At 40.4% G+C, this 20,362-nt stretch overlaps 1 protein-coding gene across 1 annotated transcript in view; it reads right to left on the bottom strand.

The window, feature by feature from the left end:
- The window catches only part of PKIA (cAMP-dependent protein kinase inhibitor alpha), a 42,091-nt gene extending 23,749 nt beyond the window's left edge, over positions 1 to 18,342 (bottom strand). Inside the window, exon 1 of the mRNA XM_018911247.3 lies at positions 18,180 to 18,342. The gene's annotated coding sequence lies outside the window, so the exon portion shown is untranslated. The remainder of the gene's footprint in view (positions 1 to 18,179) is intronic.
- Between the last annotated feature and the right edge of the window lie 2,020 nt (positions 18,343 to 20,362).

Below are 20,362 nucleotides of genomic sequence, written 5' to 3'. Positions count from 1 at the left end.
ACCATATTCACTCTAGGAATATAAGCAGAAAGAAGGGAGGGGTGTTAATCATTAAAAGTCAAAATAACTCTCTATATTCCATGAAACACAAGAACTCGTCTTCCACCCATCACATCCAAGACCAAAGAAATGTTTCTTACCCAATAAAATTTAGTTGGAACGATTTTAACCAGTTAACTGTCTGGTTAAATGACAAGTTGAAGAAAAAATAACCCAGAGAAGCTAAACAAAACAAACCACCACCCGTAATTTGATTAAATGGAGATTATGATTACACTGCCAACAAAGGCAAACTGGTTTAGTCTGATTATTAAGCAGGTAATCAAAGATTCCACTGAGCTCTAATGTCACTGCATGAAGTTTTAATGAAGCAGCACAGCATCATGTCTTTTAGCTGTTACAACAGTAGCAAGCAGGTCTTTTAAAGGAAAACCATATGAGACTCAGGTAATTTTTCTCTGTTCAGCTTCATATTATGTTCTTTTTTCTGCATTCTTTCTACTAATCTTGGGCACTCTAAAACAACAGCAATAGAGCACAGGAGGTCCTGAGACAGAACCATGCCTGATACTGGGTGAGAAGGTTCTTAGAAACAAATTGTGACGAGGTACATCTAGAAGAATAAGTACTTCAAGTCAGCTCACATGTTCATTAAGAAAATTACTCTCATTATGCCATTATAAGGCTGAATATATTTTTTCTTAACACACTGAGCCAGAAACATGCTTTGTCACAAGGGTATTTCTATTTGCTTTGAAGAAGACTGGAAAACATTGTGCTGATCATGGTTAATACCAAGTAGATCAGGACAGAATTTAGAAGACCAAATCCAATGATAGTTTTGTTATAAAAAAGCAAGAATTACAAATAGGAAAAAAACAAACTATAAACTATAATAGTGCAGCATGCATAAATAAAAAACCCCTGTGCTCTACAAAAAGTGCTTGACTTCATATTATGCCACTAGCAACATTACAACCAAATGTACTTTTTTTTTTTTCTGGGGGAAAAAAGAGTTTTCTCTATCCAGAATGAATATTTCTTACTAGCTTTCCTTAACAGATCTGTACAGAAAGAGTTTGGGAGTTGTTTAAAGTGAATGCACGTCAGGAGAAGAAGCTACAGGGTCTCCTAGAATAATGTTGACAATACTTATAATTAAAAATTTAAAAAAACCCTCAAAAACTAAAACACAAAAAAAACCCCAAAGTCTTGAAATTCCATGCTCTTTAATGGATTTCTGTGTTTTCTTGTGTCATTCCCTTCCAGTACAATATGAACAATATACTGTTAATAATTTAAATTAATTTACTTCCCATGGTTCTTTTATGTTTCACAGATTTCAGCATGTGATGGAGCTTTTCTTGAATATCTTCTACGTGGGTGGATTTTATAGAAGGATAAATTTAGTTTGCAAGGCCTGTTGTCACATATCTGTGTTTTTCTGCACTAGAGTAAGGTACATTAAACAATGACAAAGTCATTAATACCTAAATATGGAATTGCTTATTATGTTCATATCTCATTGTCTTAGTAAAAACTTCATATGGAAAACAGAAATTATCTCTTCACAAAAAGGCTGTGGTCATGTCTTGCAGGTTCAGGAGAAAAGCAGCTTGCCACCACTCTCTTCTACACGTAGGAGTTTGAGACCCATTTCATCTCAGCACTTGAGCACTGCTTTGCTGCATTTGGACACTCTCAGGTGTAACTGAAACTCTGTCTCTTGCATGATCCGTGATCAGCTTACTCCTGTGAAATAAGCACTGCGTGATGGAAAAACTTGTCTTAAGCATAACAATGAAAGCTAAGAGGACTTCCAGAACTGCTCAAGTATTTTACTCCAGAGATCATTAAAATCAATGCACTTAATCTGAGGAGTATGATCCAGAAGTGGAGGCCTCCTGGTCTTCAGCACGCAAATCATAAGACTACAGAGTTAGGCATCCTCATCTGCAAAAAGGCACAGGACCAGAAGGAAAACAATTGTGCTTGTAACTCATAAACCAGTTTCAACATATCTTTTACACTGATGGCTCTGTTCATGGGTTCCTTGAGACTGAGGACAGTCTGGATTCCAAGACTTCTCCTTCCACAGAATGAAGCTATTGTGTCCACTGCTCATGTGGACATAATAGCTTCATTCTGTGGAAGGAAGCAGAAGATGAGCAGTGACATTCACTTCTTCCCTACTTCCACACAGGTTTTTGAGTTAAACTTGAACCCTGAGTCAGGACTGATAGGTCTGTATGGGCACACCTAGTAAACCACCACTCTTTCAATCACAGAAAAACTTTGGAATGGATATCTGGAGGCCATCAAGTCCAACAACCACTTGAGGTTAGGTAGGCTAACAGTCTGGCTGCTCAGGGACTCACAAGAATTTAGAGTATCTCCAAGGCTGAGGGTCCCCAGGCATTATGCCAAGCTGTACCAGTGCTAAGCCATTTTCTAAGTGAAAGATTTTCCTTCCACATAGCTGGAACTTCTTATTGCAACTTGTGGCCTTTGCCACTTATCCTTTTGTTGCAGAACTCCAAGAGAAGTCTATAGCATCTCCACCATGCCTCCTTGGGCAGTGCTGTTACATTTTGTAGTGTCCTTTCCATGCTGGACAAATCCAGCTCCCGCAGTCCCTGCTTGTACATCATGTGCTCCAGCCTCATGTTTTCTGTAGCCTGCACTACACTTGAGCAGGCATGTCAATGTATGCCTGTTGGAGCAGCTGTCCAAATGACTGTGATGGCACACTGGTGCCTCTCAGCAAGTTCAAGATCCCAAAGTCCTCGTTACCAGATCTTAGGTGACACAAATACAAAGGTATGCAAAAACAAAGAGTCTGGCCAGCAGTTCTAGATACTTACTGGTTTTAAATAAACTAGGAAAGATTAGAGTCTTGAATTCAGTTTCCTAATGGCTGTATGTAGTTCCCAGATATTTTCTTGGCTCAAGAGTCCGGTCTCATTAAAAGCACTGGAGAAGTGAAGGGTACAGGAACATTGGTCAATCCATGATTAGAGAGTTTAAAAAGTTATCACCATGTCATAGGTGAAGACACACAACTGTGTCTTGGTAAGATGATTCCCTCACATTAGTACAGCCTGCTCCTGACTTGCTCGCTCCTGACATATAGTACAAGTAACTAAGTATTTTCTGTCTAATCACACAACTGCACAGCATTTGTAAAATCAGATTTTAGCTTTGTGCTTACTGGAGCCCAGGTTTACACTGAAGTTGACACTGCTTTGAGTCCTGGTACAATGCAAAACGGTAACATTACAGGGCATTAATCTACAAAGGATTAAACGACAACATTAATCCACAAAGGATGAGAGTTCTAACTCTACACAAGAAACCTGTCCTCTCAGCTTGTGGTCTCATGCAAAGACTACCTGGGTTTCTGCTTACAGGCCTGAGACTCCAGGAGGCTGCCTGCATGAGCCAGGCTCTGAAAGATCCAACTGTGAGACAAGACAGCATGTTTTAAATTACTGTCTGTGTAATTAGGCACAGTAAAGGCCACCTTCTCATGTGGAGAAAGACCTGTTAATTACTTTACTGCCTCTCTTTTGCTGCCATTCCTCGTCCTGAAGGACCAGCTGCCCTTTTCATCTTCCTCTGTCTTCTGCTCAGGATCTATTTCCCCTTTAGAAAAGGGGACCAATATCTACCTACCCTTCCCCTCCCACATAACAGTATTAAATTAGGAACATTCCTCTTGATATTTTGAAGCCCCAAACTGCAATAGATTGAGTAACCATTAAAATTTGATTAATTAAAGTTGCAGAAAGTAGAAGTATAATCTGATACAAAATTAATGCAAAGTGATCTCAGGATACCAGCCTTAATTAACTTTACTGGAGAATTTTCACTGGCTGAATTCTCATCAGATTCTACCAATACAGTCAAAAATATGTAATTTCTCGAGAGAAGATGAGGATTTGCATACTTAACTCCTAAACTTGCAAGAACACACATTCTCTGGCCTTCAGCTTGATGATAGCTTAAAGGCTGTAATGCATTTTTCTTTTAATACATATACTATTCTATCTAATAAAGTCTTACATATAGACTATACCTACAAGCTCAGTAGCATAGTACAAGAGGCAGAACAATGATCTTTATAAACTGGCCCACAAGTGAGCCTTTGGAACACATTGGGCAGGCACTGAAATAAGATTTCCTTTTAAAAGAATTTTTGAAGTAGTAAGATTAAAAAAAAAAAAGTAAAAAATTGTATCTGTTAACAGCATCTGGAAAAAAATGACTTAATTATGCAGTTTTGTAGAGAGGTTTCCTCATCAGTATATTGCAATTATGAACTTCCAAAGCCTTTGTTTTCAAACTAGGAATTTGTGAAGGAAGCTAGGAGAAAGAGCAGTAACTATATAGTAGGAAACAATCACCCAGACATATGGATTGAGCCCAGAGATGACCTCCATATTTGCTCTTAGAGAGAAAACAAGAAGAAAGGGGAGGGATACAAACACAGAGTGATCTTGAACTGCTAGAGGCTGAAAACAGAGGATTCTGCAAAAACAACTCTCATGTGGTGTTGTGGACACAGCACTGCAAAATACATATTTTCTAAATTGGGAAGGCTTGGGAACTTTTAGTTTGGTGTTTGGATATATTTTGATTTTTTTTTTTTTTTTAAGCTGCTTATCAGACACTCCTTGGTGAGCTTTTTCTTTGCATTTCTTCATCTTGTGTTCCATATGCCAATTTCAATAACTGATTTGAAAGACCCAGGCAGCATGCTCTGACTGCAGCAGGCACAAGAGGTTCTCTTCATGCTACTAGATAATATGCATAAGACACAGCTGGCAGTCTTATGTTTCCATAGCAGTCAAAATTTCATTATATCTCCTACAACAGGAGTAGCATAGATTAAACCACTTACTTGATTTTTAGGCAACATGCTGGTGTATGGAAGAATCTTACCCTGTTGTAGATGGAACAAGGAGCTGTAATGGAGAACCGCCTGTACCAAAGTTTAAAATGCAAAAAGAGAAATAAAACAAAGTTCTTTTTGTCCAATACAAACAAAGTAGAAAGAACCAAGGCACACAAAATAATGACAAGAAATTAATGAGGTGCAAAACATTTAAATGAGGAAAAGTGATGAGTCATATGGAAAGAAACAGAGACGTCCAGTTTCAGTGTTTCAACAGTTTGAAAGTTTTACAGCAATAAAGGGACCATTTTAGTGGATTTAATATATAAGTTTGAAATGAGCAGGATCACAGATGCATTACATGTAAACAGACAAAACTGCACTAGTCATGCAAGTCTTTTAGATGGTCTGGGAGAACTCAATCTGCTTGTGCTGCCTTTGAATTCACCTAACAAACATTCTTAGTGAGCCTTAGGGAGAGGTATTTTTAAGATACTGTTAAGAAATTTGATATACTTATATATTCTGAGTATCAACACTTTTGAACAAGTAAACTTGGTATGCATTTCTTTGGTTTCAGAATTTTATTTCAAAAGAAAGATTTGTGTCAAGGTAAGTTATCAGCAGGACAACAATTCTTTCCAACTGCTACAAAATTGAAGCTGTATGACATCCTGCAGCTCTCCAGATATTCACAGCTCTTTTGAGCACTTCTGAATTCTGTTTCTACTCTCTGCTGTAGGAAGAACTTCCCTCTTGCTTTTATTTCTTGGCAGGGCAGGTGAGGGAGGGGATGGTACTCAAGGAAGAGACAGAAAGGAAAGGAAACACTCACAAATATTGCAAAACATTGCAGAGCAAAAAGGGGGAAAGCCAGGCATTTGCCTTCAAATAGATAGTCATTGTTATTTTCTGAGGAGGCAAGACTTTTCACTCCATCTTTCAGCAATCTTTTCACAGTGGTCACAGAAGGAGCTGCTTACACTGTGGGCCAGTACTGATCTAAGCAGCACTGTGAAGTACTTTTTGGGAAGTTATCACACATGTGGGATATAGGACAGGTACAAAAAAAGCTGCAGTGGGTAATCTGTAGGTACGAACTGAACACATCTGAATGCTGAACCTACTACTGTGTCTGCCTGGCATAGGGGAAATAACATCAACTTCAGTTTTCATTGAGTAACATAGGCTTAACTGTGTATTTCTTGTAACCTCTAAAATATGCAAAGCCAGCATGTCAGGGTCTCTTTGACAGGATATTATTTTTCATTAACCATGAGTGATTTGCATTAATTTTAATCCTGTCTTTCAATATATGTTACACTTACAGCTTTGCTTTTTCTACTGTTTTGCCTGGGATTTATCAGATAACAGACCTTGGTAACTAAGGCATTATATTCACCTTTTTTTGCAGAAGATCTTAGATTGGCTTTCTGTTGACTTCTGTAATTTCCTTGCTATTCCAAAAAAATTTAAGTGAAGAGTACATAAGCATGGAAGAAGGAATGGTGAACAGTTCAATTTGAATTTGAGTGACACTGTTGGGCTTTTTAAGCAAGTTTATCCAGCAATGTGGGACAAATAAATTCCACTTTTTTTGGTAGCTTATATACACATATAAGCTTATATAAAAGATAGAAAATTGATCACAGATGCCATCTGTAGACGAGAAGAATACACAAAAGTTCCATAGAAATAAGTGGACGTCGTAAAAGGCTTGTAGAAAAATCTCCCTTGCCTATGTCTTCTCCCAGCAAGCTTGAGAAAGGAGTCAAAATTATTTCAGTTATTAGGTGAAAAAAAAAGTCTTTTCAAAAAGGCACTTTAGCTCCCTCAAAGCACCTGGAAGAAAGTTTGCATGTCGAGATAAGTCTTGTAATTCTAAATATGTACTTTTTATTCAGCTTCAGATAGATGGGAAAGCATCAAGTAAATCCTCTTCCAAGCAATTGTGGAAAGAGAAACTACTTGCCAAAACAGGTATTTTTATCAGAAAACTAGGGCTAAATCACACTTTCTGATAGGTCCTACTAGATCTGCTCCAGAAATGAAAGGTTTGAAGTATTACTCAGTGCATGTGGCAGACTGGCTTTTTTCATTTTAAAAATTATAAGAAATTGCAAAGAAAAAAAAAGTCTGTCTGTAGAAAAAGCAGCGAAACGTGACAATCAGTAAGACCAAACAATAAAGTTGCATGTTTCACAAATACTTTGCAGATTTGTCATGATTAAATGTAGGGATGAGACCAAGGCATTCCCACTCTCTGCACCCTCACTCCAGTTTCCATGGAAAGGACATGCACGTGTGCACAGTCCAAGTAAGTATGCTGTGGATTACCCAGGTGCCACTCAGTTAGCACTTTAGAGCTTATTCCAGCCTCTGTTTATTCCTCTGGTGTTCAGAGACAAAAGGATTTTCAGAGGATGATAAAGTAGGAGTAACTAGTTATTGTCAGATATAGTTGTGTGCAGATTTCCCAAGTGAAATCAAGCAAATAACTACAAAAGCAAGAATTATGTTTTCATCAAGTTTGACATGAAGCTCTGGAAGCAAGCAGTAAATAGGGAAGGAGAAATACAAAAAGAAAGTAGCAGCTGTTCTGCTTTGGCTAGGTTTTGAGCAATCAAACATTTGAAGGAATAAAACTTGAATTAAACTGGTGGGAGCCCTTTCAGGCAAGCCAACATTCAGCAAGGCCTTGCATGCAACCTTCTTTATTTATAGAACCATGTGGATATTGACTTCAATGCTGGCTCACTCTCAGATATCATTCATGCCACCTTAAACAACCAACAATTCTGATCAAATGTGTCTAAAACCATCCTCAAGGGTAGGACAGAAGAGACTCTTTTTACACTCAGCTGGTTGTGAGCAGGTATGTAACAGCCACTTCAACAAATTTACTTTATCCCTAATGGACTTCTTTTCTATCTCTATACTTGATTACTTGTAAACCTAAGACCCTGATTCAACGCTTTCAGTAGCTGAAAGGATTTGAAAAATCATCTTTTCTGATTCCCATTTTACAATAAATTTCCACAATTAATGCCTCTTTCTTTAGCTTGCTTTTAGCTTTCAAAGGCTGCTCCTGCACGGAATAAACGCTTATGCTTTGCTATTTAATCCTACTGAATTTTTTCATGCTTCTCTGAATACTTTTCCCTCTAGTGATACATCAGTGGGGTAAGATATAAACAGCCTTCAAGCCAAATATAAGATTTTGGCTTTCAGTGAGCTGGCTAGTTGGAGAGAATAGTAAAAACCTGTAAAAAAACCCAACACAAGCCTTTGTTCCTTAGCCTATAAAAGGTGTTTATGCCCAAACTGTAAGATAAAATCACCTAACTAATACCCAAATACACATACATGCAGAAAAGAAAAAAAGGAGAGGAAAAGTTCAGAGTGGAGATCATGGCTACCTCGAATTCGGGTTACTCAAATTTTGCTATTACTAACCTTCATAAAAGGAACTACTCCTTCCCTCACACTGGGCTCACAATTGTTCCCCAGAGATGGCACTTCATTTGGAAGAACAGAGAAAAAGTCAGCCACGGGACAAACAATTGATATTTCAACATTACACATGGGTTTTTAGATCTTACGTTTTTGACTTATCCAGAAAGATAAGTCAAAAAGGAGCACTAGATCCACCCTCCCATTCTTCTGCTGACATTTAACTCCTATTAACAATTTTCCAACCTGTCCACATCTATGTCCTTACTTACAAAAGGATCTCTCACAACAGAGGAGTGTTGGTGACAAAAAAAAGTCTAGTATTTTGGCCATGGTTATCAGAATGCTAATTACATTATAAATTTGCACTATATAGGGATAATCCAGAAATTTAAGGTGCTAAAGAATGACTTATCTTGGATTTTCACATCACTTACAAAAAACCCCACATGTAGATAGTAAAACTACTGAAAGTATCTACACCTGTTAATATGAAAACCAGGATACTCCAAAATATTCCTGCTTTCTTGAACAAGGCTTTCAAATATGCTCAAAAATAGAGATAAAGTAGAACATTTTACTGAAATTACTGCTCCATAAGCAGAGCAGGAATACTTCTGAAAGGGGGATGGGAAGGTGAAATTTCTTCAACACAACAAATGGCAGATACGATTACGTTGTTAAGAAGAATGTCACAGAAACAACATTAGCTGAAAGACAGGTATCACAGGATGCAGGATGCATAGAAAGCTTCCACAGTTTTCAGCAATTTGAACAGAGAAAAGCCAGACAAATTAGCTAAATATCTGGCCTGTTTCAACAGCACCCACATCAAAGGAGAGACAGGTAAACTAAGAGGCTTCTAAAAGGAGAATTTATTTTCTAAACAACATTCAAATCACCTACTGGGAAATGGCATCTAACCCACAACAATTCCAAGAACAAGCTTTGCCTTGTTCGGAAGAACAAGCTGACATAAGTCAAAAATGCACAAAAACCCTTGACAACAGTTTAACAGTCATGAAACTGTCCTAGTCCTCAGCAACATTCAGAGACATTGTTTATCTCAGAACAAAGAGTGCCACCCTGATCCTGATGATAGCCATGCCATACAAAAAAACCCCAAACCTACCCAAACTCAGAAACTCCATACTTGCCACCAAAATTCATACAAGAATAGAATTATGAAAGATGACACTGAAGAGCAGCCCTGAGAGAGTAATGAATCATTACCAAGCACTGAGACACAGGCAACTGCTCCTCTTACGAGGAGCTGCATAAAAGAGCTCACTTGCCAGAAACATGCTTGGACACCAAAATGAAGTGTTCAGGTGCTGCCTTAGGCTCAAAAAATACACAACATTCAGATTACACAGTCTGGAAAGCAGAGGAAACTTAGGATGTTTCTGGCACTTCTTTATTCTCCCACTGCAGTAGGAAATTAAAGCAACAAACCACCACAGGAAGATGGGCATTTATTTGGATACTGACCTCAGAACACTGCTGAAGTTTTCTTTCTATTCCTTCTATTCTACCTTGTAGCTGGCTTAAGAAATCATATGCTGTTATTTAAGGTGTGCAAACTGTTAGTCTCCAAATAAATGTTCAAGACAGTAGTTAAAATATACAGTGCTACCAAGGGGGACAGAACTTTAAGCTCAAAAATTTTACACAAAAAAATTCAGTAGAAAAATATACTTGCAAAATGAGTACCAGTTCCTACCTTAGCCAAACCAAGAAAGCTAGAGGGAGATGGAGGAACAAAATGCAAAGAGTGGACTTGGAGGACCTAGAAAACTTACACAAAATATATTTGCATAGTGTGTTATCCCACTAGAAACACTGCTTAACAAGCAGAGCAGCAGTCTGTAACGGATGAATGGTCTTCAAAAAATGCTTCTATGAGGCACACAAGTGAAAGGAAAGAGAATTTTCTGCCTGGAAGGAAACAGCACGGGTCAGCGTGCTGCAGCAGTCATCAGAAATCAGTACCTTTTTCTGGAGTAACTCCCTGATCTGCAGCCTTATTGGCTATACAACTGGGAAAACAATGTTTAAATAACAGCTTTCATCCCTTATTTCCAAATATTGTCAATGAGAATGGAAGTGATGAAAAGCATTTTGAGATCTTCCATGATTAAAAGGGCCACATAAATAATACATTTCTCCAGTATAAAAAGAGGATAACAAAATGTGCTCCTTCTTGTTCTTTGGTCTGTACAGCAATTCCCTAAGTGTGCCAAGTGTACAGCTGAAAAGTATCTTCTAGAGTGACAATTAGCTAATGAATTATACTATGCAAAACACTTTCAATTCCTTCCTTAAATGCTAATGAAGTCATTCCCCATTATTAGCTAATATTAAAAGCCTACAGTTACATGAACATGTAATGAACACTAAAGTATCAGAAAGGAAGTGATATTACATGCTTCAATTTCTTATACAGTATCTGCGTTTCTCCGGGTGCAGGCTATCGTGTTCATCTTCTATAAATAACCATTCAAACTTTATCTGTTCTGGAGATGCTGTGTGCACGAGCTGGGGATGACTGAAGGCTTTGCACCTGTTTTTCACCATGTAGCAGGGATTTTTCTTTTGTAAAACTGAAGAGAATATTGCCATTGCCCCAGTCAGGCCCAGTCAAGTAGTACCACATTAGGTACAGACAGAAAAATTAGACTTTAAAAGGACATGTAGCAGTGGTGGCATTATTTTTGCATATTGTTACTTAAAATGACACTAGCATCAACACAATTCTTACTATCATATAATATTATAGCAGCCATTAGATAAATCAGCACCTGTAGTCCCTGCAGGCGACTAAGCACATAGGAAAAGTGTTCTATAAAGCCTAAAGCTATTCAGAATGACCTAAGACAACTCCCTATTCAGGCCAAATACTTTGCTTGGAGAAGGTTTTGGTGTTTGTAAACACTATTAGCTTGTATATAAACAAGTATATGATAAAATGGGCTTATTTCACTGATAAAAAGCTGTAGTTCCCTTAGGCTTTACAGGCATGCTGTAATCATTTGGATAAGCTATGTCTCTTTCTCAAGTCATACAGCTTCTATATTTATGCAGACTCCATTCACATCTCTTATCACGCTTTGACTCCACGAGACCTTACAAATAACAGTCACTTAAAATGCACCAGTCTATTTTTGGTTTTGTGTGGTTTGTTTTCAGAGTTTTTTATATAAAGTGTTTCACATTATGCCTGCCTTTTAGAGTCTGAATTATTTTCACATGCTTCAATTCTTATATGCATTAACAAATCCTATTCACTTATTTTCTGTTTCCCATGCCTGAGCTCAAAAACATTAGCCCAACCCAGTAAAGCTGCCATCATCCAACTATTTTAAAGCAAGAAAAACACAAAACAAAGGAAGGGTTTATGACTGAATTTCTCTGTAAGGCTACACACTACAGTTTGTTCTGTCCTACATTTAAAATGCATTTTTGATACCCAGCTACCAACTTTTATGTCTCCTGCTAATGGCACCAGTACCCTAAAGTCATGCAAACATATTGTTGTATCAATTCTACAATTAAAGAGAACCTCACAGGGAAACAAGAGATCAGCCCAATTGAAACATAATGAGTAACTGGAAAAAAGTATGCATAGTGAAAAAAATGGGAAAGAAAAGGGACATAAATATGAAATTATTGCACTTCTAAATCCTGCACGTCAGAAATAAATTCTCAGAAGGTATAAAAAGAGTGTCAAAGAATAAATCAAATATGAAATAGAGTCCATATGTACAGAAAGAGTGCATACAGAAGACAACCCTTTTTTTGAGGAAAAAGAATGCGACAGAAAATCTTGACTCATGAGAAACTGAAAAGGAAGCAATTGTTTAACATTACTCACATCATGTCAATTAAAAAGGCGCCCAATTAAACCACTAGGCAACAAATTTTAAGGGAAAACAAAGAGACTTTTTTCCCTACACTCCACATGCTCTGAATCATGCCAAAAGATACTGTGGAGCCTGAGCCTGAGAACAGAAATCAGATCAACCAAACACATGCAGCAAGGACATGATGTCTCCTGCAATTAAATGTAATAGTGCAAACATTGCTTTGTGCCCAGGGAACTTCTAATCAATGCTGAGCAACAAACACTGGGAAACTGTATAAAAAGATTAGTCCACCTAATTTAGTAATTTCTTCTCTAAGCATCCTTTACTGGAATCTTGCCAGCCATCTTATTTTAACAACAGACTTACATTCTTACAAGCTAACATTATAATATGCCACAGAGTTTTTTTAATTAAACAAAAAGAGGTTTTTGCCCATCCTGTAGAAATGGAACTGGCATCTGACAGTCACCGTTCTAGTGTGAGCAACTATTTCTTTAATTTATTAGCAACATTAAACCCAAACAATCAATGCCATCTGTCATGTACCACAGGAAAAAGTTTTTATATTTCATTTAAAAAACAAATCACAAAAAATCCACAGCTACTCATACTACTAGTTATGGGAGTTTTTGATAAACTTGAATAAAACATCCTTTTGTTCCTTTTTTATTGTTATTTATTTTTTTCAGTGTGTAATAGTGGTGTCTTGGAATTCACTAGCATCATACAGCTATCAAGAAGTTTCTGTGCCTCAAGTGGGCAGCTTGGGAAGGTTGAAAGTAGCTGAGTCTGCTTGGCCTGACTTTCACATTCACATGTCAGCAAACTGACCCTTAACATCAAAAATTTTTCTTGGTCTACCTGCAGATAGGTGGTTTCAAAGGAGAAAAAAAATTTTACCTTCCACTTTGAATGTGTTAAACAAAGAAAAATAAATAAAAAAGTCCAAGACAAATGTAGAGAGCTGCAGATCAGAAACATTAGGCAGAACTCCAGAAATTGTTTGAAATTAAAACTGAGAACCCCAGTGACTCATGAGATTGAAAAAGAACACAGGAATTGATGGAAAATTTATGTACCTGAACTTAATTTACTGAGTTTGGAAATTACTTTTCTATGGCAAAAATACATATATATTAGGCAACAATCTCGGTCAAGGTTAAAGTTCTGCAATTATTTCCTTTCCCTTGCTTTGAAGTGTGAAAGTGCTGTTGAGCTTGGCCTCAAGGAATTCACTTCAGCTAAGCGCAAGACTTACGAGTGTATACAATCTGTGTGCTCGTGATTTTTGTAGCTCTTGGGGTTGACCAGCTGTCTAAAAGGCAGCAGGCATTCCCACAGAACACCTTGTGAAGGATTCAATGACAGCTCACTTGATGAGCACCACAATTTTGACTCTTCTGTGGAGTTTACCTCTCTCCTACCTACTAATGACCGACAAGTTAAGTCAAGATGCTGAACAGCATTTAAGGCTGCTGCTGAAGTAATAATATCCTTTACCAACATGATCCACAGTATTTTAAGTGAGGTTTCACATGTACTATAAACAGCATCATGGAAGGACCATTAATAAGCATCTGTGCTATTTTAAAACAACAGGTGGTGAGATCGTTTCACCAAAGTTATGTGCTCACCATATGTGTAAGTGGAAATACTGTAGGAGGTAGAAGGCAAATGAGTGAATAGTTAGCAAATATATATATTATATAATATATATAATTATATGGATATATTAAGATCTATATGATCTCATTAAAGCTGCAGCACATTTCATGGGCTAGCTAACAGCTGCCAAAATAACTTCAATATACCTTTGAATCTTTTGGAATAGTCACTAGAACAAAAACGTGACAAAAAGAAGCAGTCAGAGTGGGAGAAACTAAGACTCTATGTTGGCATTGGACCTATTTGCCTTTAACATCTGATGAAGCATCAGCACATGAGTGCAGAAAGGGATACAGAACTGTGCAGAGACCAGGCAGTTGCCATAAAGGCAGGTTAAATTCCTCATGAGTCCTGTAAAGCCAAAGAACAGCAATGCAGTCAATTTTTAAATCCATTTTAATAAAGGTTAGAAAACAAACCAAATTCTTCTAGAGAGAACTACACCCCAGCTGACATAGAAATTCTTCTACTGCTGCTCTTCCTCACAGTTACTGTTTTATACTTAGTTCAACCAGGAAAGAGGAGCAGAGATACCCTGGAATCACTCTACAATCACAGAAATATGACCAGCTCAGAAATGCAGCGTGTCTTCAGTATTTTAGGGAAGACAAAACCCACTATCATATCTTATTGGTTCTACCATAAGAATTAAAGGAACAAAAAAAGCAATTTTTTGATCTGGCATTTGGCTGGGACATTTGCACCAACTGTCCTATACGAGTTCATTTTGTGTCACTTTCTCCTCTGATATATGATTATATTTTGAGAGTGGGATATATACTAGAAACATACAGTTCTTGTACAATCAGATCCTTTCTTTTATAATGCTGTCTTAATAAAGTAATTTTCTAAAAGTAGACAATCTTAAGGTTCTCTCAAAACTAGTCTCTTGACACATCACAAAAGCAATACGTATAAAGAGATCCATGCTTTTGCTGCTGTTTACATGCAGTCCCCTTCAAGGGAAAAGCTTCAACCAGCTTTCTTTTTGCAAGAAGCATACATGAACTCTGCATTTATATCTCCATATTTCATATTAAACTCAGGGGCTCATTATCCAGGTTGTGAAGCACCGACCTACTTGAATGTGTCAAATTCAAAATAAGATTATCAATACCTGTCTTGTTGCCACCACTAATATACAATAAAGGGGTAAAAATCTCAGTTCTCCTCAATGATTGCTGGCTTTGCAATTGAGTGGGCACTCACATAAAGATCCTCTATTGACAGTAAGTCCAAGACAGAATCCATCTCTATAGTAGAAGACAAAGTTTCAGTTTGTGCCTGGCATTTATTTTCAGAAATCATTTTTTTCTCTTCCAGAAACACGAGCTATTGCACATGAAGGACATGCATTTTGAAAATGTGACTGCATTTCTTCTTCAAAATAAAAATGGTATCACTGCTGTTGAAATACTCGTAATTGTTTGCACATGCTAAAGTTTTAAGTTCATTGTGTAATATCTGTCCCCTTTTACCCTGCTCAAGCCTTTTTAAATAGAAATCTTAAATTGGAAAAAAATAATCCAACTGAAAGCCTAGTAAGAACATAAGTGAAAAACTACCTGCTTGCTCTGAGACGGGGTTATTTCACTTAGTTCAAACAGAACTTGGTAACATAATTTTTAAAATTCTCATTATAATAGAAAATATATTCAACTGGAGTGTTTCATCTTTCTTGGAAAGGACAAGAAGTGAAATCAAACCTCTGCAATTTCAAGTGCATTCAAGGTCACTGGGTTTTCCAGTTTGTTCTGCTAAGGAAACAAGCCTTTTGCAAACATACCCATCTGGTCCCCACTAATAAAATTGGGTAAATGAACCTGCCGGTTCAAAGGCTGACAGCAGCCTAGAAACCTCAAAGATAATTAAGCTCTTACATATCTGAAGAACAAACCCAGATGAAGTATTCCAAAATAGCAGAACCTCTAAGGAAAAAGACAACTAAATCTCAGCTGCTACCCAGTCTGTCTGGCACCAACCAGCTGGCCAACTAGGCTGTTCTTCCAGTCAGTGGGGCTGCTGCCCCAGATCAACTGCAATAAAGATGCTTTAGGCTGGCAGAAGTATGGAAAGTTACAGTAACAGAAGGAGCAAGAAGAGTTCTGGGAAAGAAATCTGTAGGCAGTGGATTTACACCAGTTACATCACTGAACTACACTCACATTGATAATTAGATATACTTTTTCTTCTATGGACACATGCATATTACACCACCTGCCTTTAGAGTACACAAGATAAAAACAAAAGCAATTCAAATTTGCAGTGGGGTTCTTGTCAACCACTGCTTCATCTCTGCTATCATATTCTTTAAATAAAAAAAGAGTTAATTTTTAAGAATAAAGAGACTTGAAAAATTAGGTTGTCAGGAAGCAAGAAGAGTTAATTTGCTGTGATAACATTGTGTCAACATTAGTGAGTAGTCAAACTACCCGGAGCTTGTAACAACTGCCTGGGGGCCATTACTTGATTTCTTCACTCCAGTAAAGAAACTGACTTTATATAAACTGTATGGCTAATATGCGAAGCATCTGAACTCAGCTACATGGTTTCTTTTTCCAACCAAATGCAACTAGAGAAGAACATAGCGGCTCTGAAACCATCAGCCATGCTTAATTCTAGAAAGGAAAAACCAACAGAAATGTCCTAACCAATGCTTCAAAGTTTTACAGGAACAAAATAAATGTATCATCAACGAAAGAGACACAGGTTTGACAAAACTTTGGGGTTTTTTTCCTAGTTTGAAATACATACATTACGTGTGCCACATCTTAAAGCAACAAGCCTACACAGGATCATAGTTAATGACTGGGCTTCAGAGAAAAGATTTGTCTGTTGGACTGATTTCTGACTCTGCAGTTCATCACTCGCTCTTTGTTTCAGCCGTGTGAAAGCTCAATTGGTTTTTTATACACATTTTCTGTCTCTGTAGCTGTCATTTGCCTTCTGCATACCCAGCAACAGTACAGACTGCATTTAAATATCTTCCCAGAAACAATGACAACAAATAAAGCAACTCCCTGTTACCTCCCTAAGGATTACTTGTGTCACTCTAGCACCATGACCAGAGGCTTCAACCACAACCACAACTGTCTGAGCTTCTGTGAACCCTTGGGTAACAGAATCCTTGAGGATGTACATACAGGTAAATAGAAATTGAATATAATAACCTTCAGCTTCCAGTATCCTACTTCCTTTTTCATTAAGAACAGATTAATTCCCAATTCTTTACTTCCCAGAGACACAGTAATTTCTTCCATTTCCAAGCCACACAGAGCCATTAACTGTTCCATATGCAGATTGTGTCTATTCTAATGAGCTGTCTCTGCACACCAACCTCCTGAATTGCTATACCTGCTTTAGGGCAACTTTTCTTTTTTAAAGCAGAACAAACCAATCAACAAAAAATAAAACCAAACCAACCCAGCAAAAACCACCAGTGTTTCAGGCACAGAAATAGGTCAGGCAATTTTTTTTACCTTCTCAGTTCCAAAATACCATTCATTTGATGTTAAGACCTATGTACGTACCACAATGTGCAATGTTAACAGCCAAGCTACAATATACATACATTCTTGTTTTTTCCGCTTCTACAGGTGACATGACAGAACAGCAATTCACTAATTCTTCCATTAACAAACAAATGCATTTGAATTTTGTTGCTATTTTGTTTGTCAAGAACCTTAGGCTAGATAAAAATGAATAAAGGGGAAAAAAACCACGCAAGTCTTGGAAGAAGACGACATAATCCATTTTGGTGTAAGGGTTCCCCAACTTCTACACTCTTTAGTTTCCTGTGAAGCGACTTCCAAATCTAGGAATGTGCATGAAATGACATCTTTTCTTGCTTCTGTTGCCCTGAAGCCCTTCTGCCCTAAGATGTCTTCCCCGTCACTTGAGGAACGCCGGGGCAGCGCGGGGCGCAGTCCCGCACCTGTCGCAGCCCTCCCGCTCTCGCCCCCGTCCTGGGCTACGCCACTGACAGGGTGCCCCGACACGGGCACGGAGAGCAGCCCGAGCGGGAGCTGGCACCGAGCCACCGCACATCCTGGCCACGGAAGATAAAACGCACCACTGTGGCGCTTCAGAGAGTGCAGCCTCGCCGCTTTTGGAGGGAACCACGGCAGAAGGGAGGAGAGGGAAAGAGAAGGAAGCTACGAGCCCCAGCGCCGCTCCAGACGCTGCCCGGGCTGGGCGGCAGGCAAAGCCGGAGCGGGGGGCTCTCAGCGGCAGCGCCGCGCTCCCCCGGCCGGGCAGCGCCGCAGCGCTCGCCCCCGCACCCGGCAGCTCCCGCTCACCTTTCAGCGACCGGCTCAGCGCATCTTCCTCCCTCCCTCCTTCTCTCCCGCAGCGGCTGCTGGTGGCGGCCCAGAGCCCCCGGGCTCGGCGGGTGCCCGGCGCTGTTCCTCCGTCAGCCGGCGGCAGCTCCCGCTGTCACTTCACCCCCACATCCCGCCGCCGGCGGCGGCAGCTGCTGCTCCTAAATTCACGGCGCTCCGGCGGCATGAAGTCATCCTCCCCGCCCCCTCCGCGGGCCGCCGCACTCCGCTCCCGCCGCGGAGGGGGAGACGGCCCCGCCGCCCGGCGGCCCGAGCCCCGCGGGGCCCTGGCGCTCCACCCGCTCCGGAGGGGCCGCCGCACCCGAGGGAACACCCGTGCCCGGCTGCCCGGGAGCCTGCGAGGGGCGGTACCGTCTCCCGGGTGCGGTGGCGGTCCGGGGGGCCCTCCCCAGGCACGGCGGCGGGATGGGCCGCTCCGCCCCGCGCCTGCCGTGCCCTCCCGGGACTCCCCTCCGCGGCTGCGGCGTTCCCGCCGGGCCGGGTGCTGCGCGCCCCGCTCCGGCCCCGATGCTCGGCACCGCCCGGCCGTACCGCGCTGAGCGGCGAGGAACGCGGGAGGGCAGCTCCCTGCCCGCTCCAAGGCCGGAGCCAAGGGAGAGCGTTCCCGGGGAGAGCTCTCTGTATGCCTGGGTCTCGCCGTTTGAAGGAAAATGCTCTGTAGTCTCTCGGGCTCGTGGGTGGGCTCCCTGTTTCCACTCTCACCTCCCGGCCTCAGGACGCCCAAGCGCTCCTGAGCTCGTGCCCCTGAAAAATGCAGCGCTCCCTGGGATGCAGGAGAGCTCTTCTGGCAGTGGCTCCTGCTCCGTGCCTGGAAGGGGGAGTGGGGGACAGGCACTGTGCTGTGCTCAAGGTCACCTGGGCTAACTTCCCCCTTACCAAGGGTGTCCTGATATTTCTGAGACCCAGCAGTAGGCAGCATGTCTATTTTTGTTACTTACAGAGTGTTGTGCACATAGCGAGTGACCGACAGGCTTGTGAAGAAGGCCGGATTCCTATCACAGTTTACAATCCCATGACCCATCCCATGTGCATGACAAGCACAGCTATGTTGGTATATAAATGACACCAGGCAGTGTAGTTTGCATTGGTAATGCATGTCACTGGTGCACACCAAATCATGGTAGTCTGAGAGCTCTTCATATCTTACAAGCAAGGCAGGGTTGTGTCTGGTTGAGAGAAGCTATCTATGCTGGATGAGCTCCCAGGAGAAACAAACAAGGAGTTTCCCAGGTGCTGCGCCTGCTCAGTTGACCCAGTGGTCAAGTGGTGCCTCAGCGAGGTTTTGGAGTAGACTGGAGCTGGAAATGTTGACAGTCTCCATTGTGGTAAGGTCTGAAACATGAATAGCTGCTTCAATGGCCTGGGTATAATTTAGGAAGATTGTAAGTAGTGGTAGAGGAAAACAGCAAAGAGAAATGTCATTAAGGTGAAGTTGTTAGTCTCTCAGATAAAATATAAAAACTCTGAACCTCAATTCCCTTTTGGAAATTCATTGTGTTTTTTATGGTGGTTATGGTATGGCTTTTTACCTGTGCAGTTCTGCAGCTGCTCTATTTTGGGCTGCTCCTGTTTACTCCCTGCCTTGAACCTCTTTTGGCATTGGAGACCTGATTGTGCAGCGCCAGCAGCATCTCAACAGTGTTACTTCATCTCAGCTGACAGTGTGTTAAATTAGGTGATTGAAGGCTCATCTCCACATGCACAGAGGCGTTTAGGGGCACTTGGGCAGGTGGGGGAGCCAGGTTGGGCAAAGGGAGCCCATGCCCATCCCCTCCCAGGGAAGCCTCAGTTCCCATGGAGGTGAGGGCACACCCAGCAGTCAACCAAAAATTTCTGTGTGGGTGTTACTGCCTAGGGTTATGCTATGTGTTGTGGAGTGGATAATGGAACATTTTGGGATTAAGATTTATGAGATGTTTAGGGCAAGAACCAAAGACAGGGAAAGGAAGGGATCAAGGCGATACAGGAATGAGCACATGTGAGAAAATAGTGGGATGAGGAGGTAAATAGGGCTCGTCTGGTGTAAACAAATTGCTGGTCAGACTGCTTGTCTGGCTATGCCCTGCACCTGATCATTGCAGTCTCTCCTAGACTAAACAGTGTTTCTAAACCTTACTGTGTGAGAGGTCTCCCTCTGCTAT

Source organism: Serinus canaria, chromosome 2 (assembly GCF_022539315.1).
Source record: "Serinus canaria isolate serCan28SL12 chromosome 2, serCan2020, whole genome shotgun sequence".
Taxonomy (NCBI): domain Eukaryota; kingdom Metazoa; phylum Chordata; class Aves; order Passeriformes; family Fringillidae; genus Serinus; species Serinus canaria.
The sequence above is the reverse complement of the archived record's forward strand: the minus strand, read 5'-3'. Positions and strand labels throughout refer to the sequence as shown.